The 25,741-nt window shown below is 37.4% G+C and overlaps 1 protein-coding gene across 1 annotated transcript in view; it reads right to left on the reverse strand.

The window, feature by feature from the left end:
* LOC145672396 (pickpocket protein 28-like) overlaps nucleotides 1-21,590 on the reverse strand; it is a 74,444-nt gene extending 52,854 nt beyond the window's left edge. Inside the window, exon 1 of the mRNA XM_081741551.1 lies at nucleotides 21,513-21,590. The gene's annotated coding sequence lies outside the window, so the exon portion shown is untranslated. The remainder of the gene's footprint in view (nucleotides 1-21,512) is intronic.
* Nucleotides 21,591-25,741: the final 4,151 nt, after the last annotated feature.

Below are 25,741 nucleotides of genomic sequence, written 5' to 3' on the forward strand. Positions count from 1 at the left end.
TTACTGTAAAATTAGCGGTATTTTAATTTCGTCGGGATGAAGACTCTTAAGGTACTGTTTTTGTGGAAGAAAAAGATATAGACGCTTTCTCAAAAAGTTCCCTAAATTGACTTTGGTATGGTTTGATATAGACTCATCAAACTTACGAAAATGAGAATATTTCTAAACTTCATAAAACCTGTTATTAAGATTTAGTCTTGTAAGAGTGTTCAGCTTTTGTACAAATTCATGAGATACATTTTATGAATGCTGTGGACTTCAATTACTAGGACCTACATAAAATGGGTTGTCTATATTGTTGTGCGTAAAACACGTTCAACATATGTGAAATGTATTTATTGCTATATTTCACGTTATTATAATAGATTGTTACATAGCCGGATATATGGTAAAATGACTCCTGATGTTATTGATATAACAAAACAATTTACAGTAAAGCAGTGTCATCATTAGTAGTATTCAGTAAATACCAGGGGTACGCAAGGGGTGAGTCCCGGGGGTCCGAACCCCCTCCCCGAAATCCCGATTTTTTGTAAATTTAGTCTACTTTTAGGGGCAATTTTAGAAATTTTCATACAATTTAGCCTCAAATTGTATTTGGACCCCCCCTAAAACGCTTTAGACCCCTCCCGAAATAAATTCCTGCGTACGTCCCTGGTAAAAGCTGTTCAATATTGTTTTTGTTTATATATATTGGCACATAAATAATAATAATAAAAAACACAATGTTATTGGTACCATATGCATATTTTTAAGCATTTAAATCATGTATTTAAGTATTATTTGTTGTTTTTCAAAAATGGTTTAAAATATTAAAATCACTGTAATAAAATGTAAAATATAGGCTAGAATTAGGGAGCGCCAAAAAGACACTTTGCCTGAGTGAAAATTTTGCCTTGGTCCGCCTCTGTCTACGGTACTCATCCAGAACTTTGGGACACGGAACATGTGCATAATGCGAATAGGTATAAAAGAGGGGAGGCGTATGATGTGTTATAAAATTAAAAGAGTTGGAATTTCAGGCGACACGCGATATTGTTATTAGAAAAATAAACAACCTACGGTCGTCGGCATTTAGGAAGGAATTGCTGAAAGTGAACGAATCCAAGAAATCAGCGACTGGAGTAGTGGTGGATCTGGAAAGTAAAAACTGGGGGACAGAACCCAGATTATGATAGATATGAGTTTACTATAAACTTTCAAAAATATATAAATAATTGCTCATTTTATTTCTGTCACTCAAACAATTGGGGGGGGGGGAGGTAGGCCTCCTAGCCCTGGCCTAGATCTGCCACTGGACTGGAGGTGAGGAAATGTACATTCTAAAAGGGTTAAGTTCCAAAGTTGGGCGTCCGTTTCCAGCAAAATTTTTAAAATTCAAAGGAAAGATATGGATAATTTGATCGTTTGTGTGCTTGATAATATATAAGAGTGTCGACAAATCTGTTTATTTGTTATATATAAGCGGTTATAAACATGGGACTATACGGCGAGCGGAGGGAACTACTTGGCGCAAGGTAACCGAACAGTTGCATTGTGGGAAAGAAACGAGCATTTGTGTTATCAACATGGCGAGTGTACAAGGGCAATGAACTAACAGTTTTAACATTTGTGAAGCAATACGTTGATAACGAGTAAAATCTTTTAAAAGTTTGTGAAGAGCATGGATTAATGAACCTAATAACAAATTGCAGAGTGTGGAAAGGAGATAACAGCGAAAAAACGTGTCGAAAGCGGACGTCCAACTTCGGAATAAATGCCTTCCAAAACTTTGGTATTTCAAGCAACTTACAAGTGCGCTCCACAGAACATCTGATCAAACTGAAGCAACTGAACTGAAGGAACTGAAGGACTGAACTCGATTAAGTAACTGTGCTCCACACACTATCAGTTCAGTTCATCGTACAATCGGTTAAATCAGTTTCTAACTCACGTGGACTGATTAGTAAAAAACTGATAGTGTATAAGCCCTATTAGAAAAAATACTGTGGGTGTCCCTGTTCAACACACTTCATGATTTGCTTTTCTTTCAATAGCATTGTGAAACCTAATTCAACAATTGATATGAGGCATATTTGAGAAAGCAAAATTACAAAAAAAGAAAATGTTATGAATGCATGTATGAGTTAAGACACTGCAATTGGGTCTAATGCTTGTGGTGTAGGTTATCTTTCAATAAACAACTAGTCACGTACCTGGCATACAATTTCACACATTTAAAATAAAGCCCTTTCGTACTTGTTTCAACCTTCGTTCCAAGTAATTTCCTCGAACTCGTCATAACGATTCACTCGATTTGGTTCAACAAATTCCTTCTTTATTGCACAGAACGACTCGATGACGCGTTTGGGTTTGACCTTTTATTACACACACAATACACACTTTGTTTAGTAGGCATTAATTTTGCCAAAATTACGTGTGCAAAGCAAAATTACCTCTTTGAATGATTGAAAAGAAATTAATAATACCTCAAAGTTGATGGCGAGCTAATTTCATTGGTGTTTTCTTCATCCATTATATTACCCAGCAGATCCCAACACTATTGGCAATAAGCGGGCTAACAGTTCCCAACGGCGGTATTAATTTTGGCGGAGAGACGGAAAATATTGACGTATGTAGCCACAATTATCAGACGAAAACGTTATGTACACCAAAAATAAATAGATAAAAAGAATACACTTAGGGTCATAAATGCTTAAATAATTGCAGAAGGCTTCGAGAGAGATTGTTATCGCACAAGAAAGGCGTCTCACCGCTTCCACAAGACAGAAACTACTTTTATTTTCAGAGCGTATTCAAGAACCTTTACTGTCACACATCTGCGTAATTGGTAAAGAATTAAGTAAGAAAGTATCTCCCTTTTTTTTTTCCTTTTGCCATTTATTTACACTGTATCAGTAATTATAGTGTAGACAGGATATCGTTCGCAAAAGCATACAACCCATTTGAAGGCTCTCGAATCAATATTCATAAAAGGAGTAAACGAAGGAGAGTAAATATATTTCACACGCAACTTAGATGGAGCAGTTCTCCTTAAATTGTTGCTTTTTTTTAAGGCTCATAAATACAAAATAAAACTCCTATGCATGAATTGAATAGTCTATGTACTCAGTACAATGCAACAATTTTATTATTTCTTTTAGACAGATCAATTAGTAAAATAAGCCCCCAGAGTAAAAGACCACAGAGGGATTTGGTGAACCAAAAAGCTTTCAGTTGGACAATGTGTGGTCAGTCACCACTTACTATCTTTGGTTTCCTAGATTGGGATTTTGGCACAACGTAGTCTAGTGATTGGACTTGCGTCCACGTGGTTTCGGATTCGATTCCCGGTCGGTGTTTCTCAATTTTTTGGCGTCCACCCAGCGTCGTGAGGTAAACTGGGGAGTCACGTGAATGAAAGACGTCATGGCCATTTGGTCTAGAAATCTTCCGATACGTCAAATAGTTACAGGGCGACGCCCACGTGCTCGTCGCTGACAGATGGCGTTGGAGTCGCTCAGGCCCTCAAATGGGCTGTAACACCAAGTGGTTTTATTTGTTCTTTTCTTTTTTTTGTTTGTTTGTTTTTAATTGGGGTTTGCTTGAGTCATGGCTGATCAGAAAGAAAAAAATCGAGAATTTAGAGGAGAGATTTCCAATCCAACATTGAATAACATAGGAGCGCGGGTTTAGGCTAGAATCTGAGAAAAGCAGACAAGTGGAAAGGAGGGGAGGGGTAAAAATGGTAAAATGAAATTAAATGAAATCTTTGGGGCCTATGCAGAGTCGTCCTGACTCGTGATTAGTATCATACTAAAGTGCTGGACTAACATATGCTTCCTGTAATAGTCAGGCCCTTAATATGACCCTAATCATACGTCAAAACGACTCTGCATAAGGCGGTTTACGTTTTACGTCCCACGATTATGACGGCTAGGTTACAGGAGACGGTGATGATGAGAAATGAATGAAATAGTGGAATGAAGAAAGTGGGAGGAAAGCGTTTGTTTACCACAAAGCTCACTTGGCGCGAGTTGGAATCGAACCAAGCAGATATGGCGTGGGTCAATGAAAACTTGACCTTCAATCCACTGACCCACCACCCACCGTGACTCACTCTAATCCAAATGTGTATTTACTTACAATATGTTCTATGCAAGTAAATATGTGGACAAAACGGTATAGTAAGTCCACATACTTTTACACCGCTAAACAGTTTAAATTTATATCGCAATGACTTTGTAGGTAGAAACTAAACGGCGGTCCGGGCGAGTCTTTTCCCTTCACCAATTTTATTACAAAGTTCTAATTACAAACTGTCTTTGATTACAAAGAGTAAATAGTGTCTATCTTCTTATTTGACCAGATGAAGGGAGACTGGTGTTTTGCACGGTGACCCTTCTCCCAAAGCAGTCTCCAAGGCACCTGCAAGGTTTTGGTAAGTCTTGAAGGAAAGCCTCCTCAGCCCAAGGCAGCTTCGTGAGGCTTGGTTGTAGTGAGGATCCCCAGTCCAATGCGACCTCGGGTTAAGGAAAGGTGTACCCCTAGTCCAATGCGACCTCGGAGCAGGTGTTGGTAAGTTGATCAGTTGGTCGACTCTCGACTGATACCAGGTCCCTCCGAGGTCTGTCTTCTTTCGGCTTTCCTCGGTGCCTTCCGTGTCGGCTTTTCATCTGCTTCATTGTTTACAATCAATAACACGTGTTATATTGACATGTGCTTCTGTTATGATGTGGAGATCCTTAAAATATGTAAGTGGATTTTCTAAACTTGAATCTGCTACTGATATTATAAACATATTAAAATTTTAAATGTTATAAAGAAATTAGGTTGGGTAACTGCCAAAAGACACATGTCTCACCATTTTATCAACATTTGCGCATACATATTTATGTTCACAATATTTGCAAGATACTGACTTATCTTTATAATTTTGCACGTAACATTGGCACACGACATTTCTTCCTACCTATTTCTCGAAATTTCATAGAAGTCCGGGTACCTCTTCAGAAATTCGAGTCAGAGACAGGAGATAGACCGACGTCTGTTACTAACGGTGGTTCCGGGTGTATTAATAGTACTGCATCTCTATTTCTACATAATTTCTACATTACTTTACAAAATGGTTTCTTTTCATCATTTGTAAATTAGTACTTTACTACATTTTAGTGTAAATTGAAATGGAACATAAAGATTCATATTAGTAGTTATACAAAATACAGTCAGCGAATTTGAATTTTTTTTTTTAATCTCAAAATTATTTAAAACCTAGAAGTAAATCATAATAAATGAAAATGAAGTAATTAGTCATATGGTTCTTATAATTTGGAAGATAAAACCGGGAATATTCTCAGTTTTTATTTTCCTTCCCACCGGGAATATTCCCACTGCCCATCACTAGCCATGCCATGACGTTGAGCTTCGTGGTATCTCCAGTGGGATGCCACGCAGGATTTTTTGCAAGGGGAGCAAAAGATCGATTTCACGGGGACATTCATAGTCGTGGATACACGCACAATTTGATCTACAGGTGTATAATACATAGTATAAAACAACAACAGTTGCTTACACTGAGAAAAAAAGGTATGTGGAGTACGTAAAATCTTATGTTACATTTGTAAATCCTGTAGATAGAACACTTATCCTAGTTTTTTGGACTTAACATACATCAAACGTATAACTGAAAACGCATGTTTTATAATACTTTCTGTATATGTGTTCCATCTGTACGTACTTTTCGTATGAAATGAAATAGGAGGTCAGGATCTCACATACAAATGGACAAATAACTGAGGAAGGTAACATACATATATGAATATAAGGAAGTCTGTTAGATATCAGGCATTCTGCAACGGCAAGGGCAGTGCCTATGTAGCATACGGATAACGTATGCTCCGTACTGATTTCTGTAGTAAGCAAGAGGATTCCATATATTTTTAAATATACCAGTATCCGAAGAACGAATTTTTCTCAGTGTACGCATATAACCTTATTAATTGCAGTAAAAGAGTTCGGAAATTAGAATGTCCTCAGAAGTACTTCCAAGAGCTGAATACCCTTAAAAATCCAAGAGGACGATAATTGTCCTCCGCTGCAGGTGATCATGGGCAGGGTTCTAGAACAGTGGTTCTCAATCAATGTGTTGCAACACACTGGTGTGTCACGCAGTTCCCTAAGGTGTGTCGCGAAATTTTAGAATTTAAAAATAATGAAATATTTAATAATAATTAGTTAAAATTGGTGCAGACAATACCAGTCATGACCTCCAGCGGTACCAATAAGTTATTATAAAAACATAGAGTTATTATAAAAACTAATTTATTTCACTATTATAATAGATACTACTATAATTATTATTAATAATAATAATAATAATAATAATAATAATAATAATAATAATAATATCAAACAAGTGTGTCGTGATGTCCTGGACGTTCAGTAAAGTGTGTCGTCACCAAGGGCACCCATGTTGTGGTTTCCAAGGGAAGGGGCAAGTATAAGCTACATTTCAAATATAGTTTCAAATTTTGCTGTAACTATTCTAAAAATTCAATTGTTTTCGATATTCGAAAGTACAATTTCTTCTAGGGGGCGAGCGCCCCACCTTGCCCCCCCTAATGGACGCCCTTGGTCGTCACTCAAAACAGGTTGAGAACCATTGTTCTACAACACTGCTCCACATCCATTGAGTTGTAATAAAAAAATAATAATTTATCTGGCTATTAACCTGCCTTCACTCCCTGTCGCTCGCTCGGCGTTACTGTGTGGATTGAGCATTGAGAAAGAAAAGAGCTACAAATCCACCTTCAGTATTCTATAACCATTCCGGGGTCATATGTATCCAATCCTAGCAGTCGACTAACGCTTCCCATTCTGTAATGCACGTCACTGCTGAAAGAATTTTGCTATCTGTTACAGTTTTTATGCAACTCTCACAAGTATCGTTGTTGCTTATAGGGAGACCGGGGCTGGTTGACACAGGGCTAGGCTGACACACTGCAAATTAAATTCACGTTCAACGGTTAGTACCAACTATACGCATGTCATAGGAGTTGCTATGTACGGCGCAGTTGATGTTGTACTTTCATGTATATAGGACAAGATTTGAAGAGGTCAGAAAAAAAAAAAAACGTTTTTTAGAGGAGGTAAGTAAATTTTTATAATTCTAGTTTTTATGTGGTTTGAAGTAGTAATTCATTAGCAAAGAAAACAAACAACGCATTTCAAAGGTTAATGTTTCTTCTACAATAGGCATTGGAAGTAAACAGTGTATGATTCATAGTCATTGTTTGTGCAAGCAAATAAGCTGACATGGCACGATGGGGCTGGTCTACACAAAAGGCTTGGCGGAGATTGATACGTATGTCAACCAACTCCGTGTGGTGCTGAAAAGTATTTTGAATGTATTTTATTGTCTTATGGTGAATATTGTTTCATTTTCAGAAGTGACATGTTTCTTTGAGTTTTGTACTATAGATCTATATTTATTGATCGATACTTCACCGCATATATCCAGGCGCCGCAAAAATGTATTACGTAAGGAGCCTAGGCTATATGCCTCTGATGTAAACTGCAGTTAAATATTCTGATTAGGCTATTCATTTCTAGATGTTTGTTCATTAAACCTAGCCTAACCTATTGTGTACTGATGGACAGACCTACATGAGTCAATATTTCTTTTCTTTCAGGAATGGTGCGTACTTAGCACAGAAAGACTGACAGATCAACTACTCCAGCAAATCTTATGCTGCAGGTAGTGCGGCTGTGAAAGATAGAGGCCGGTCAATTTGTGGAGCAGCCAAAGATTATAAAATACCATTTATGACTTTGGTCAGATACTGCAAAAACTGACAGGACATGACAACGAATGTATCAGTAGCGGTTTCTGACGTAGGGCTACCGGGCTACACCACGCTTCCTATGTTTGTGTATTTGTGTTTCAAAAAATTTTCATCTATTCATTTGTTTAAACTGTTCATCAATTAATAAAATACAGAACTTTCCCATGACGATCTTCTTTTTCAAGCGTGGAGCGCGATTATCAGCGCCTTCAGCAGTGTGGAAGTTGTACTAACGAACCGAGCGGGCTGTAGTGAATGGAGCCCGCTTGAACTATACAAGCCTACTCAACAAATATATCTCTAGCATGGAGCAAAGATCTCAATATGCCTTGTCCACTTTCCTTTTTTTACACCCAGAATAGCTTCCACCGTGCTGTGTTAGGTTGAGCCCGAAGAAATTCTGCGCAAGCGCCAAGTATTCCTCTTTTTCGCTTTCTTCTGCTTACCGGCGGCGCTCGCCGCCCAGTTCTGTCTTTTCTCCTTTTTTTTAATTTTCTTTAATCCTAAAGGCCCGGGAGCCCAGAATTGTCGGGAGTGTATATTAAATGAATTGAACATTTTTGACACAAATTCAGATCGTAGCAAAATAATAGCGCACACATTTAATGGGGCATCGGTAATAAGGGATCAATTAATGGCGTACAATCTAAAATTAAAGAACACTTTCCTTTGGCACACTACCTCCATTGTTAACCAATTAAATTTGATAATGGGAAGAACTGCATCTCAAAATCAATCGACAAGGGTTTTTTTTTTCCTGTAGTCTTTCAGGATTTTCCACATTTTTCCTCCTGCTCCCCTCAGCTTGTATCTGTTTTGGAAAAAGTGGCTGTACGACGTATTCCGAGTGGGTCGGCTACTCGATGGAATTTCAAGTCACGAACCGTCAGTTCCATCTATGAAAATTAAAATGTTTCGAAAGAGTGTTTTTCAGAACTAGAGAAATCCAACACAGGGAATTCATGTTTTGGTTAGAATTCTTTCACAAAATAATGCCGCATGTGAATATTTTATATAATCAAATTCAGTGCAGGCCTGCCATTAAAGTACAAACAGCACTTAAATATTTCATTGAAGCCATTGAGAAAATTCGGAATGACACAGACAATATTAGGACAAGTGGTATGTTTCTTCCAACAGTTGGTGAAAACAAATGTGCGCGGATTATATCTTGCAGAGTACCCAATGCCAAAGGAGTATGTGATCGCATTTCTGTTGAGAACAAACCTATTTGAGAAAACAAGCCATTTGGATGCCGCCAAACTTCCGGATTCTGCAAATTTTAGTGATTTTTCCGAAACATTTCTGGACACTGCGGTTGAAAGCTACCCAATGTTAGGTAAGCAGTGCCTTCGAACTGAGCTTTTGGTTCTGTCAGCTTCAGTGGCGGCGTAAGGGCGGGGCGAGCGGTGCCACGGCCCCGGGCCCCACTTTGTGGGAGCCCCGACGGTAGGTAAAAAATAGTTACTAAGGAACCTTGTTAGCACGAGCCATACAAGGGCCGTTGAGGTTTATAATCCACATCTTCCCTAAATGTACACGCAATTAATTGTCAATCAATTTTACACCAAATAACCGATGAAACAACAGAAATATCTGTCTAATAAAGCTAATCAGTGCTGGATTTCCGTATAAGCTAAACAAACTATAAGCTTCGGGAATCACTCTCTGCAGCAAACAGAAAGAATGCTTATGTAAATGAATGTCAAAAATAGAAGTGTATAAATCACGATTGTTTGAAAAGGGGCCCCAACCTACTTCACTGGCCCCGGGCCCCAGTTTGCCTTACGCCGCCAGTGGTCAGCTTACCTTTAAAAACAATTTACAGGACAATTTTAGCGAAATAACAACCCTTTTGCAAATAATAGTGACCATACCAATGTCCACAGCAGAGCCTGAGAGATGCTTTTCGTCTCTAAAGAGAATTAAGACATTCGTAAGGAATTTCCGTAGGTCAGGAAGGTTAACTGCCCTAGCCATGCTCTCGATAGAAAAAAGTTTGATCAACAACATGCTAGATTTCAACTCCAGGGTGATAGAAAAGTTTGCCAGCATTAAGAATCGAAGGATGGATATCAACTTCCTTCTTCAGTGGGTAAATACACACACATTATATGTATATATATATATATATATATATATATATATATATATATATATATATATATATATATATATATATATATTGTAGCACGCTTTGTTAATGACAGTACGAGCCGCCACTGGAATGTATGCCTCCCACAAAAAAGGTTCTTTCTTGAATATAGGATAGACAAAAAGAAAGAAAAAAAAAAAAAAAACAGGTTGATCTTCTCACACGTACAAGAGAAGGAACTTGAAATATACTTGAAGAAAACATCTTATATGTATTTTGGAGTGACCCATAAAGAAGTTCGAAAATTAGCTTATGAGTACACAATTGCTTTGGGTGTTAAAAATTTCTTCAAATTGTAGTGATAAAAAGTTTGATGGACAAGATTGGTTTACGTCCTTTTTAAAATGGCATGAAGATTTATTAAAACACCTGAACCCACGAGTTCGCCCCGAGCATCTGGTTTCAACAGGAACAACGTGAGTGAACCCTTTTCGAATCTGAAAACTGTGTTAAATCGTTTGAAGTTACGTCCAAGTGAAGTGTGGAATATGGATGATAGTGGACCACTGTACAAAAACCCGACGGAGTAGTGGCACGGAATAGGAAAGAACATCTGGTGGGAGATGTTATCATAGCAATTGCAGTATCTGCTACTGGCAACAAAATCCCTCCTTAATTTGTATTTTCTCGAGTACATTATAATTTATTATTTATTTATTTATTTATTTATTTTGTGAGCAGAAGTCTCTTAGGAAGTGCTGGTGGATCAAATTTGTCTGGTTGGATGAATGAAGCCAACTTCGTTGTCTTCATTAAGCATTTTGTGAGAGAGGTGAAGTACAGTAAAAGCTCGCCTGTTCTTCTTTTACTAGACAATCATGACTCCAAATCTTTACAAGGTTTGGACTACTCCAATGAAAATGGAGTAACTTTATTATCCTTCCCTCCACACTGCTCTCATAAACTACAGACCCTTGACCGAAGTGTTACTGACCTTTGAAGAAATATGCAAATTCGGCTACAGATGCTTCTATGCCAAACAATCCCGGGCGTACTATGATGATTTACGATATTCCCGAAATCGTTTAAACTTCCTTGCCTTTAGCTGCTACTGGAAAGAAAATTCAATCAGGATTTGATGACACGGGTATCATGGCATTCAATCCAGATACATTTAAGGATGTGGATTTTATGCCAGGATATGTGACCGATAGGCCAAATCCTGAGAAAGTTAACGTTGTAAGTACAGGAACAAAACAAGGAAGATTAGAAGAGGCGAATCCACCTATCAACAACTCTCTAACCAAAGTTCAGCTTGTTCCCGGTTCATCAAGTACTACAGACTTGACTATTTCTCAGCATTCTATGTGTATATTGCCTAAAGAATAAGGCTACTGAAAAAATAATAGAACAACGGAAGCTGCGTCGAAACAGACAAATAAGAAAGTGCCACTCGGTTATATTAACAGATACTCCTGTGAAGAGAATGTTAGAAAAACATAAAAGAGTGTCAAAATCCAGAAATATTTCCCGTAGCACGAAGAAAACAAAATTTTCCAAACAATTTCACTACCTCTGAATCATCAGATGAAAGTTTGTTTGGTTTGCATGGACTTTTATTGCAATAGTAAACCAAACTAATCATGGATTCAATGCTCACATTGCAAGAACTGAGGTCATGAGACAGATGCTGACAGGAACGAATCTATTTGAGCCATAATTGTGATTCAATGGATGATATGTCTGAGTGAAAAACACATGTATGTAACATTTTGTGATTTAGTGTGCAGCTAGGCCTACTTTATTGTGAAATAGCTACTAGGTCTAGGTTAGCTATAAGTTAAAATATTTTGCATTTTGTTCTGTTTTGTTCAGTTTTAATTGTGAAAAGAATAGCCTAAGATCAAATGTAGACCTATTCCAATTTATAGTTCTTTTTAGTTATGGGAAGTATTAATACGCAGTCAGGACCGGCGCGAGGGCGGTCGAGCCGTGCCACCGCCCAGGGCGGCAAAAATTGAAAAAGAAAGGAATATTATTAAAATATAATGTTTCGTAATAGATAAATAAAATTTTGTTCACCTGAGAATGTAATTGAACTTACTTCACTCACATTCAGGAAAATGCTCACTCAGGAAATTCAGAGCATTCTCCCTCATTTTCAATTATCAAACTACTAGCTACAAGTATCTCGTACAATTACCGGTGGCTATGCCCTTGCAGTGGTGTAGATAAGATTTTCATCTAGGGTGGATAAGCTTATCAAGGTGTATTTTATATATATATATATATATATATATATATATATATATATATATATATATTCTATTCAGCAATCTTCTAACGCTCCACTCAAAGTATGCAAAAAAATACAGTCCCACTTGAGACTGGCCGTTCTAGCCTACAGCATCTAGAGACATTTAGGTTCTAGCAGCGAGTTTTTAACCAATTTTCAAATTGTTCATTCCGAATATAGGAAATCGTACAGCTTATTTTTTTCTGGAGAAATGTCTGCTAGAATCATTTGCGCAATTGCACATGCATTACGGGGGTTTCCCGTTTTTAATAGAGAACTTCGTGCTTTCTTTCTGCTGGATAGATTGGCGACTACGTAATACATACACTATAGTCATCGTCTGACTGTACATCCGAACCATCGTCAGGAAATATGATTCAGAACAAATGCTCTCTGACAGTGATACACCTTCGTGTTTACATCTTTCTGAAGACCCAAATTGTAACGACAAAGTTTGTAATGTTCCTCAAAATGAAGATGAGTCAAAAGAATTAGATTTAAATGAAGAACTCAAGTCAGTCAGGAAATATAATTCAGAGCGAGTGCTCTCTGTTAGATGGTGATGCACGTTCGTCTTTACATTTATCTATAGATACAATAAATAACGATCTCACCACAAAAGCGAGCACAAATATTGCAAATAGTGCCAAGAGCAAGCGAATTGGTTTCGTAGTATAAAGGATTGTATTACAACCACCCTAGTCAAAAAGAGGTCCTCCAGAGCAATTAACCAAGTTTGATAACTGTTCCAAGAATAATATCAACCGTCAGTTCACAGGTAATGTTACAAGTACACATTACGTAATGGCGAAATGTATTCAGAAAATGATTAGTTCATTCAGAAAGTAAGAATGCTGTTTTCTGGTTTTTATTGCAAATTATTTTCCACAAGTAAAATATATTTCACAGTTGACGGCTATAACAATTTGTGCTAATTTTCTGAAGCCTTAGTTAGTCACGATATGTCTCGTATTCACTTTGAGTCGCAAAAATGGTGGATGGACCTTTCGATAAGACTGAAGAGTGGTCTTACAATTGACACAGAACACTAGAAAATGCTAAATGCCGAAGCACAACATTGGAAGAACGTTATAGAACGACTAGTAGCAATAATTACAGTTTTCAGATGAACAATGTCTACCGTTACGCGGAACATCAGATAAACTTTACACAAGTAATAATGGTAATTTTCTGAAACTGGTAGAACTATTTTCACAGTTTAGCAGCGCCATAGCCGAACACATTAAAAGAACCATGGGACAACAAAATAAATACCACCATTACTTAGGAAAAATGTACAAAATGAAATTTTTCAAATTCTTAGTGAACAAATAAAAAGTAAAATAGTGTCTTTGTTGAGAACTGCAAAATATTATAGTATAATACTAAACTGTACACCAGATATTTCTGGTACAGAGTAATCGTTTGTTTTGTACAAATTACACACAGTAATGGAGAATGCCTTGTAAAAGTTTGCGAACACTTTCTTGGTTTCGTACCGGTGACAGACACCATTGGTCTAGGATTGGCAGAAGTAATAATTAAACACCTAAAAGAAATGAACATTCCTATTGAAGACATGAGGAAATGAAATGACAGTGGTTCCGATATGAAAGGCAAATATTCAGCCATTCAGAAGAGAACTTTAGAAATAAATTCCCGAGCCTTCTACAGGTATGTTCCTTGCAGTAGTAATTCACTCAACTTTGTCGTTAACAATACAGCCACAGCATCTCAGAACGTAGTTTTTTTTTTTTTTTTTTTAAATAGAGGTCCAGTTTTAAAAAAGTCTATGACTTTTTCTCTGCGTCAGTTTAACGTTGGGCCATACTAAAGGAACATATTAACAGTCTCACTTTAAAACCATTCAGCATCACAAGGGAGAGAGCCGAATATTGATGCTCTGACTCCAGTTAGATATCAAATAGGGAGATTTATGATTATTTACTTCAAATAAGTAACGGTAATTTTTTTATTTAATTTTCTGTATGCGCTACTATATATCACAGTTATACAAGGAAATAAAGCATACTGAATATTGTGTCATACGGAGTCGTTTAAATATTCCGTTAGCATTCGAGAGAAGTAATTCAATTTCTTGTTTACTTTTCCATTTCATATATGTTTTTAAATGAGGCATCTTGAACAGGATGTTTACATTCTGGAAAGTCAGTGAAAGTTACAGGGAAGTAAAAATGTATCAGGGAAAGTCAAGGAAAGGGCATATTAGTCAGGGAAAGTCAGGAAAAAATCGATTTAGGTCCATTGTTCAGTTATTGAATTTATGAAAGAGTAATATCGGGCTGATACATATGTTTGTAAATTTATATTCTTTTGGATTAAAGAAAATTGTAAAATAAAGAGACGAAAGTGTAGAGGGCACAAGGCCATCTATGGGGAAGCTGGAGACTGGGGTTTCTTTCTTTTTCCTTATTTTAAAATTATTCAGTGGTCAGGGAAACCTGGAACTTTGATCATGGAAGGTCAGTGAAAAGTCAGGGATTTTTTCCGTCAAATTGTGTGGATACTCTGTTGAACATCTTGTGTCAAAATAAGGTTTGCGGATTAAAGGGGCGACATGTAAAAATACCGCCCAGGGCGGCAAAACTGCTAGCGCCAGCCCTGTTCGCAGTTTTGATAATACTTTTGGTTGTGCTTGTTATGTAGAAAGCACAGGACTCATTTCCTTTCTGAAAAATTGTGAATGTTAGCCTACATGGTATACAAGTTTTTGGTTGCCTACAGTTGACCTAACGCTGCATTTGCATTATTTGTATTCTATTCTTTAATAGTCTTAGTATTCATTTTCGTACTTCAACTAAAATGTAAATACACTGAATATGAAAGAAATAGGTACAAAACATTTCAATATATGAATGTGTCCACTTACCCGATCCAGTGTGTCAACCAACCCAGACTCAGGGCTAGTTGACACACTTCACTTAATGTTATTTTCACACGTCTAGTTCCTATAATATAATACAGATAATATTCTACATTGTTTTAATTAGTATAACGAGTTTGTCAATACTTCCTTTCCTTCTCTAGAAAATGTATCTCACCATTTATAGCCGACAAATGAAAAAGTGTGTCAACCATCCCCGGTCTCCCCGAAGCATAATAAACGATGATATTGTTTCCTCTGATTTTCTTTACCACTACCAAAGAGTAGTGATCGAATTTCTGTTTTTAAAAATTAATACTTTTGGATAACATATCCAGTGATTGCCAAACCGTCGATCGCGAGAGCATTTTCGGTACATTTCGTTAACGCTCCGGTTGGCTAATCTTGATTCCTCCACTGAGCTAACGACGGAAGGCGCTGACGACAACAACAGCTTGTTTTCACCGCGCAACTGCCGTTATCAGTCGTGCACGTTATGATTTTCGTGTGTATATTAGACATTTGCTAAACGTTATGTTTTTCGTGTGTATATATTAGACGTTTGCTAAACGTTATATTTTGCGTGTGTATATATTAGACATTTGCTAAACGTTATGTTTTTCGTGTGTATATATTAGACATTTGCTAAACGTTATGTTTTTCGTGTGTATATATTAGACATTTGCTAAACATTATGTTTTTCGTGTGTATATATTAGACATTTGCTAAACGTTATGTTCTTCGTGTGTATATATTAGACATATGCTAACTTGGAAAGTTTGATTTCATATTTACGAGAAATGTAAGTTTATAGGCAATAAACAAATGTAAGATTTCTTTTTAAAAAGTTGGTAGTTCTTTTGGTTGGTAGCTCACAGTAGAATTTTAAAACGGTACGGTAGTTCAGAAGCTTCGTAAGTTTGACGACCACTGGTCTATACAATGATTTAAGATATACATGTTAAGAACGAGTTTTATACATTAAAAAAAAAATAATAATAGATAAGAAGAAATAGGAACAATTTTGCGTCTCGACTCCAGTTGAAAAAGAGTTGATACTAGGAGCCAAAAGAAAGAAATGTCCCAACTAAATCGGGATAACTGATAGTCTTATCCTAGGAGAGCAAACGTTCTCAGTGAACAGACAATGAGAATCCAGTTTGTTGTATAAGCACTGTCGTTTCAGGTCTTGCTTAGGAAAAGAAGGGCAAAACTTTAATATACACGAAGTTTCGCGTTTTTCATTAGTACCAGTATTATCATACTACTCGTTAAAAGGTATATGCATCCCAAACTCAGGAAAGCAACTGACCCCTACCTTCCATAAATGAGGCCCCTCCCTAATCTTTATTTATAACAGAGTTGACCTAGGCGCCCGAACTTTTGCTACATCCCGTATATACATTTAATACAAAACAAAACACGAAGAACCAGATACCACGGTTCTATAAATGAAATTTTATACACACGCTGTAAGTTTGAAGACTGCACCTGGTCATGTGCACAGGTTGAGCCAAACGACCAATCAGTGCGTTGTGTATCCTTCCCCAACTTTAATGCATATCTGCACTCTTACAAGAAGTTGATCACAAGGTCTTGCTGAGAAAATGTTGCAAGTTCTTGTCACTTGACTGTGTAGTTGTCTTAATTGGTCAACTGGACTGCAGATTGAACAGAACGCACGGTCAACATGGGGCAGACCCGGTGATTATGAAGGGCAAGGAAAGTGATGCGAATAGGTAACACAAATGATGTTTGGACTGACATTTCTCTGTTGAAAGGACACCATTCCCTGATTATGAAAAAGTGGCGTGACAGTGGTTGCGATGATGTTCTGAATTATGCTGCACTGGAGAATGTTTCCAGCGGTGTCACGTCAGAAGAGCCCGGACAAAAGGGCGAGGACAAAAAGGCCCGAGTCAAAACGGCCCCGCGTCAAAAGAGCCCCGGTCATAAGGGCCCGAGTCAAAAAAGCCCCGCGTCAAAAGGGCCCTGGTCATAAGGGCCCGAGTTAAAAGGGCCCTGCGTCAAAAGGTGCCGGGTCAAAAGGGCCCCGGACAAAAGGGCGCGAGTCAAATGGCCCTGCGCCAAAAGGGTCCGAGTCAAAAGGACCCCGCGATAAGAGGGCCCCACGTCCAAAAATCCTAAGATATAGCCTGAAAAGCATGAGAAATACAAATATGCTTATTAGATTAAAAGTATTCAGTGGACACCACCTGATTTGTGTTGAAAGAACGTACATGCGGATAAGTATACAGTGCTAGTCAAAGTTATTATGACAGCCCAGTTACAACGATTCATATGAACAGAGAAAAGTGTTGCAGGTAGGTATTGATCAGTGCCATGTCATGGTGCGGGTAAGCGGGGCAACGGCCCTGGCTGCCGAAGTAAGGTGGCGCAAAATTCGGGAGTAAGAAAGAAAAGGAAAGAAGGAAAGAAAAAGAAAGAGGAAAAATACTTGGAATATTTTAGATCAACAGCAGATAGTGTTATTCATGTTAGGAAAATCTATGTACACCCAACCACAAAAGTATCTCCCCCCTAAGTTCTCTAATTCCATAACTTGGGGTTCTGGTAATTTGCAGTTGTGAGAACGCCTAGACAGATGCAACCCAATTTACACGTAACTTTTCTCGGCACTGACAGCAGTTGCTAGCACTGAGTCCAGTCTTTATGCAAGTAAAATTGTGAGTAGATGACGCACGAAACATTTCTCCATTCTGAGATGAACCTCTCTGGTTCAGAGCGTGTTGTCCAATGAACATCATATGTTAATCTCAATATTGTTGTGTATGTAATGTATTGTTTCACTATATACTGTATATTCAAAGAAATAAAAACACTGGTCACACATGTATCAGAAAATGCTTGAAAGTAGCTGAAAATATCAAATCTAGAACAACTGCTGGAAATAAGTTAGTAAATGATTGCCTTTATTGAGAGACCTTCTCCAATTCTCCTCATTCCAACATCTTTCTCTTTCTGGAGGAGAGAAAATAATGCTTGTCACACTGAGTATGTATTGAAATTGAAATCGAAACATTTGAAAAAGTTAGAACCTGACCGGGATTTGAACGCGGGTCCGCCGAATATAAGTTCAATGCGCTAAACACTTATCTACCTCGTCACTTCATCTTCCGCCTAAACTCTTAGCTAGTTAAAAGCATTGCATATAAGACCATACACAAAATACTCGTCCTAATACTCGTATAAGGAGACGTTCCTTATGAGTGTCACAATGACTTACTCGAGGTTTCCTTCTTTAACTCAAAAACAAGTGATATAGACCTTCGTCAATAAGGAAAATATCGCGAAGCGTTCTTCAAGATGAGGCTACCTCATTGTTTTTAACTGGTCCCGATTTACATTACTGCAATTCTTCCTCACCGTAACTTCTAATTTCTAAAGAAGAAAAACCAGCAGACATTATTTTCGCATTCTTTGAATTGCATCAACACGTGTGGAAATAGTGTGTGCTATGTTTATCTAACATAGCTACTAGTTTATTTTCTTACCTTTGTATCAAGTGTGAAAGCAGAGAACTGGCATTTCAGTGACCCGGGTTCGAATCCCAGCGTGACATTTATTTTTTCTTTATTCGAAGGTAGTTTACGTAATTGATATTGTAATTCTATATTATTATTATTATTATTATTATTATTATTATTATGCATATAATTGTATGAATTTCGATGGCAACTGTCGCGGAATATTAGAAAGTGAATATGGGAGAACTATGAAATAAAGTAAAGATATGCGCGTAATTTTATCATAAAATTATATGGCGAACGCATTTTATCTTATCGCAAACGGTTATTGTCGAATATACACGGTTAAAGGAGCACTCTGTTGGTCAAATTAAAAGAAGTTGCTAGACAAGTATAAGCCACCGGCAGAAAAAATACAGAGTAACTGCAAGTCGAGTATGTACTATTGTACAGGAGTATGCTCAAAGACCTTTAGAGAACTATCTTCGTGGCTTGGCTCACAATTTTAATTTGCAATCCACGTAGGCACTTTGAGACAAACGTCAATCGTATGTGGCATTTGGAAAGTTAAGCAAAAATGATAATAATCTTATGTCCAATATAAGTTGGAAGAATTTGAGAACAGATGAAAGTAGCCAGAATTTTTCAAAGAAAGTAAACACACTTTATATATCTGCGACTTGGGACTAAAAGGGCTAATGTCAACACGAAGTAGTTTGGAGTATATATACTATTCATATTAACCATTGCTTTTCTTGCAAAAGAAAATATCCATTTATAGGCGTTATATATATATATATATATATATATATATATATATATATATATATATAATTTAATCGACAAGATATGAAGATTTTCCTTTGTTTGTAAGGATTCATATTAAGTAAGTACCTTTCCAATGTAATAAATGTAATATAATGTTTATCTCAAAAATACTTTTTGTTAGTAACGTTCGCCTTTTGTTTTTCACTCTCTTTATCTTATTGTAAGGCTTCATGCAACATTGATACTTCTAAAATATAATGATCAAAATGTAATGTTAATCAAAGTTGGTCAAAATAATATGCTCTAATGTAAAATAATTATATATGTATAAAATCTTATCAGATGCAACAGAAAATACAAACAAATGCTATTTGTTTGTAATGTTTGTCATTTGTCTTTCAGCTGTTTTTAAATCCTTATTATAAGGCTTCGTGTTAGGTTAGCACCGTTAATATATAATAAGAATAATGTAATGTTCACCAAAGTCAAGTTGTTAATATTATATATATATATATATATATATATATATATATATATATATATATATATATATATATATATATATATATATATGTATGTATGTATGTATGTAAGTATATAATTTGAGAAAATATATATAATAGTTTTTAATAAGGATTTTTTGTTTATAATATACTTCTTGTTTCATTATTTTTTATTTGATTCCATGTCAATAAGGCCCAAAGAACGACGTGTACAGAAGGGGTCGTCCTCAATGTAATATCGTATATCAGTGGCTCCCAATCATGTTTACCTGGCGCCCTCTTCCCAAGCCCTTAATACTTCACACATTTCTTACCGCTTGTTGGCTATACGTACTTTTTTCTGATCTTTTACCTGATTTCAGAAGCACCATTGAATTTTCAATTCGATAATAATAATAATAATAATAATAATAATAATCTCAATATATTTATATTTCTTCCAGCAAGACTTCTGAATACTTTTGTAGTCCAATATTATTATTTACCAGCTGTATTCCTAATTAAACCACAGTTCGTATTCAAAAAATATTCTGTATTTGTACTTTTAATTTAACATCTCTGTTATATCATTCGTAATATTTCTAATTAAGAATGTAGTTTATTTCTGTCAGTAGCTTCTGTACTTCTGTTCTTGCAAATGACATCCCATCAATGTGGGTTTTCATCGCTCCAATAGTGATAATTTTTTCGGTCCACCAGACCATATAAGGTAAATATCGCTTCATCAAAGAATACCGGAGGGAGGGGCACGGTGGTTCAGTGGTAGAACGCTTAGCTCTGGTGTGTAGGACTACTGGTTCGATTCCCGGCCAAGTAAGGTTGTGGTGGACAATACATTTTAAAAAAAAGGGTCACCTTCAGACTTCCAAAAATTTCTCCCTACCTTAGTTTTCAAGATACAAAATTGAAATTTTGCACATGTATTATGAATATAACATATTCTTTTTAAAAATCAGATTCCTACATGAACTCAGGCCTGGGACAGAGGGGCGCAAAAATTACGAAAGCATTTTTTTCGGAAAATTTCGCGGTTTTTCCCCATTTTTCCGTTTCTGGTATATAATACGGACAAGCGAGTGATACCGTTGGAAAGTATGCTCTGTCCTAAAGAAACGAGGTATGAATCATGATCCTACAATAAATAGTAAGAAAGCAGTAGCTGTTTGAGTAAAAGTCTAAAATTTATCTCAAAAAGTGGAAATCCTAAAAGGGTTAAAAACAAAGCTTTTACAGAGGAAAATAAAATAGAGAATTATTAGCTTAGCTATATAGATATGACTTACAAAATTTTACTGAGAGACAGGCACTCACGCTATGTGACTTGACTACTAGATTTAACTAGTTATTACAGGCTTCTAGGTATGACCTTATACATATCCCATCCCAATGTGAGCTCTGTCGTTCGAATGATTTGTAACACACGGATGTGGTACAGTTCAGAAAACAAAATCGGGGCCTTGCTCATACGTCAAAAACATAGCATCAATATGTCGGAAATATCCAAGATCTTTTGTTCATGTATCAACGTCAATGCTGCTTTTATATAGAAAAAACTCAAAAATACTTATTAAGCGACTACATAAAAGAAAGCCAAAAACATGTACAGTGCAGCTTAAACGTGCTACTTTGAAGTGGAGAAAGTGTAATTGTCCTACCTGTGTAATGATCTGTGAAGAACTATACCAGGAGGACCTGTGCTGTAGAGACTTCGTTTGCTTGGCAGGCGATGTCTATGCAAGGAATTTAGAAAGAAAATAATGCCAATTAATTTTGTACAAGACAACAATACTACATCTAGTATATTTAGCACATTATATATTTGCATTCATGTTTAATTTAACTTTTACTGATTAGAGATATTCAAATAGTTAACATATTCGTTTTTAAAGTCCGGATTCAAAACCAGCAGCTCGTCATCCTAATTGAGATTTAGGTTGTCTGTCTTCGGCCCAGAGATCTCTCAAACTAACAAGGCTAGGACTCAACCATTCTTAAGCTCAATATTGAGGGAGAGCCCGTGTGAGCAGGCCTATAGACCCAGACTTCGGGTCGGAGGGAGCGCAAGTATCATATTGAGGATTGGTAGCCAGAGCTCGAGCGAGTAAGAGCCTGAGCTCTCGTTATCCTCATTGAGATCGTAATTACCACCTTCATTTAGCCCGAGTGAATACCAATAATAAAAATGCCCATCTCTGTTTCAGCTTCACTCGACGAATCCTCTGCTATCATACTTTTTACACATAACTTTCCTTCCTAACATCTTTTTCTACCTCTATACTGCACATCCGGAATTGCAAGCAAGAGAGATAATATATTGTAAAGTCCTGCTTATGCTGGTATAGGTAGAGTATAGGTAGAGCTAAATTATACACGGGACCGTTTCTTTTCCATTACTGAATATAAAAATCTTGTTATAAATGGTGTAATGCAAAAATCGCTCAAATATAGGTAAGTCACTAATACTGGGTAAAGAGAGGTATCTCAAAGACCGAGTAGCCTTGGGAAAGATTTCCACAGAGCTCCGAGCAAGCTAAGTGGGCAGGAAAGGAAGTCTAGAGCTTCGATGGGTTAGGTTATTCCAAGCAAGCTAAAGGAGAGGAGATGACCAACCGTAGACTGATGCCAGATATGAAGTTCCTTTTATGTAGCTGCTCCAATATGGGCGTGGCACTGATGGTCCTCAATCGTCACATGACTAGTGGTGTCGTTGATGTTCCTGTCGTTTGCCACTCTAGTAGTTTGTAGTAGGACGCACATAGTTAGTGTTTGTTAATATATGCACGTGTTGGTTGTTTATAAATAGTCATTTGCGGGATACTACAATATACCAATATACCAAATATATCAATATTAGGTTCGTGCAAACGAAATACCCACACCAGGCGCGTCATTTCCAAAGGCAAAAAAAAAACAATATGTAATTAATCAAAATAATCGCCACCTGGAACCATATGCTTTTGCCATCGGTCAGCCAACGGTTGGAATTTGTACAGAAAAAGGTCTGGAGTTTGCGATACACAGATTTCGTCTACCTTACATTGCACTGCCCAATCATCAGAGAAGGTCTTTCCTCCCAATAAGTAATCAAGATACTGGAAGAGATGGTCGTAAATGGAAGAGATATCGGCAAAATATGGTGAGTGAGAAAGTGTTTTATGAACAGATTGTGTTATCCTCTGAGCGACATGTGGGAGAACGTTTCATGCAACACGAGGACAAGATGTCTGCTGGATGCTTACGGTAGAACTTTGCAGTGAATTTCCTGGAGTTCATCACTATTACGATCTGTATTGGTAGTTTAACCTCTCCTGAGAAAGACATGGTATATTAGCAGCAACATCTTCTGTGGGTGACGTCCTGGACTTTGATCACGGTCCACCCATTGTCATGAGCACTCACGATTGCCATGAAATGAAATGAAATCTTTAAGCTTTACGTCCCACGCTTATGCCGGTTAGGCTAAAGGAGACGGTGATGATGAGAGATGAGTGAAATGGTGGAATGAAGAAAGTGGGAGGAAACGGGAGAACCCTGAGAAAACCCACGAGCACGGTGTTTGTCCATCACAAAGTCGACACGGCGCGAGTTGAGATCGAACCAGGGACCCCAAGCACGCTCTACCACTGAGCCACCGCGCTCGATTGCCATAACAGACCTATTTTTCAACTGAAGTCCGATGTAGGAATCCTTCTTGGTTATTGCTATATTCAAAGAACTGCGCACCTCCAGATTGCAATTTTGTTGGACGGTGACAACAAAAGGGGCATTTATGACTCACCTTCCTGATTGCACAGAGCAGCCAAATGACAGTGGTATGGTGTGTATCTTCATCTGCAATGGCACGAACACGTGGAGTTTCTGAAAGCTCCTCTGAAGATATCTTCGGTAACTGCGGGGCTCATTTTGCAATTCTGTATCATCGGAACGAAATTTGACAAACCAACAGGAATATATATTAATTGAATGATACTTCAAATTAAAGTTTATGATTTAATGTTAGTTTAAGTTATTATACGCAGCTCACAAGGGAAGTTCGGGAGCAAGCATTCGCCTGCAGAGAAACTAAGCATGACATTTGAAGGACAAATTCAGGCTGATTACAACAAGCTAATAAAATTCCTATACAGTTGAGAACTGTTCGAGAGATTCAACTTGGAAGTTTATGTGGAAAAATGAGTATTTGCGAATTTAAACAATTTAAGTATAACGTTGTTAACAACGAATATTGACATACGAATTGAAATCTATCGAAGATAATAGGAAAAAAACTGTTTTGCAATAACTAACAGGTTTGTTAGTTAAAATACTGTTCACAATAATGATAGGTTAGTTAGAGATGAAAATTGATCACTGTTGCTCTGTTCTACGAAGAAATGGCGCAGGCAGAGGACTTCCTCGCACCATGAACATTTTATATGTGGAATTGCGTTGCATCCGTCAAGGGAACAGTTCGCATAACCACAGCAAAAAGAAAATTCGACAGATGATTCAAAATGTATATAATCTGTTTGGTAACTGAAAAAATCCAATGTATTGCGCTGATCGGAACTGATTCATTAGCATGGACAGGGACTTTATTTGATTATTTCGTTTGGTACATCAGAACGTCCGGATGAAGAAGTTTCATACTATGTACAGATCTCCTGCCATAAACTTTTTGATTAGTCGGAATCCAAACATATCAAATGGTTGTACAAATCGTGTGCAGTTCTTTGCTGTATTCTCAGCCATTACGTCTCTGGCATCCCTCATCCAACTTGCAATGGACAATTTGTCTGTGAATGGACCCCAGTGATAAAGCAGTAACAAGTTCAAACCATCAGGCTTCACCATGGGAAGGAATACTTCGGTTAAATACCTCTCACCATCCTTCTTTCCTCATCATGCATTTAACATTGAATCTGTCGAAAAGTCCTCAACCGTACACGGATTGTATTAGCTTGTTGTAATCAGTGGTCTTTTAAATGGCATGCTTAGTTTCTCTGCAGGCGAGTGCTTTCTCCCGAATTTCCGTTGTCAGTAACTTAATGAATGCTCAGTGGGTAGTATTGGCTTTGTTCACCCCTGCAGAATACACCGCCCTCTTCCACTATGGGCTTTGGGATCTCCAGTGAATTTTCACTTTGAAGGTTTTCATTAAGATCCTGATGTAAGACACATACACCCTCCATTCCAAAAGAAACCGAACGTTTTAAAAAAAAACAAAAAAGCAATGTACATTTTGGAACAAATCGTTTTTATTAATCAATGTATTCCCCTTCTGCATCGATACACATATTTGCACGCTCCAACAAGTTGTCAAACGACTTCTCCATGTCCTTTATTGGAATGGTCTTTAGGACGGCGGTCGTCGCCTTCTCAGTGGCATCAATCGATGCGTGCCACTTTCCTTTCATCGCCAAATGCAGTTTCGGGAACAGATAGAAATCGCACGGAGCGAGATCTGGTGAATAGGGCGGATGATGCAACCGAATAATGTGATTTTTGACCAAAAATTCAGTTACAAGTCGCGAACGATGTGATGGTGCATTATCGTCCAAAAGAGTCCAACTGCCGATTTCGCGATATTTGGGCCGAATACGACGAATTCTTGCCAGCAATCGCTTCATGACGCCCAAGTAAAACTCTCCAGTGACTGTCTGGCCGGGCTGAACAAATTCTTTGTGGATAATTCCTTTTGAATCGTAAAAACAAATCAGCATCACCTTAACTTTTGACTTCACCAAGCTACTTTTTTTGGGTGTTCCTTCATCCGGCGCTCTCCATTCAGCACTTTGCCGCTTTGTTTCGGGCTCATATTCAAAACACCACGTCTCGTCACCAGTTACAATCGATTTCAAGAAGTTTCGATCCTGCCGAGCACTTTTAACGATGTCTTTGCAAT

Source organism: Thermobia domestica, chromosome 16 (assembly GCF_964235325.1).
Source record: "Thermobia domestica chromosome 16, izTheDome1.hap1.1, whole genome shotgun sequence".
Taxonomy (NCBI): Eukaryota; Metazoa; Arthropoda; class Insecta; order Zygentoma; family Lepismatidae; genus Thermobia; species Thermobia domestica.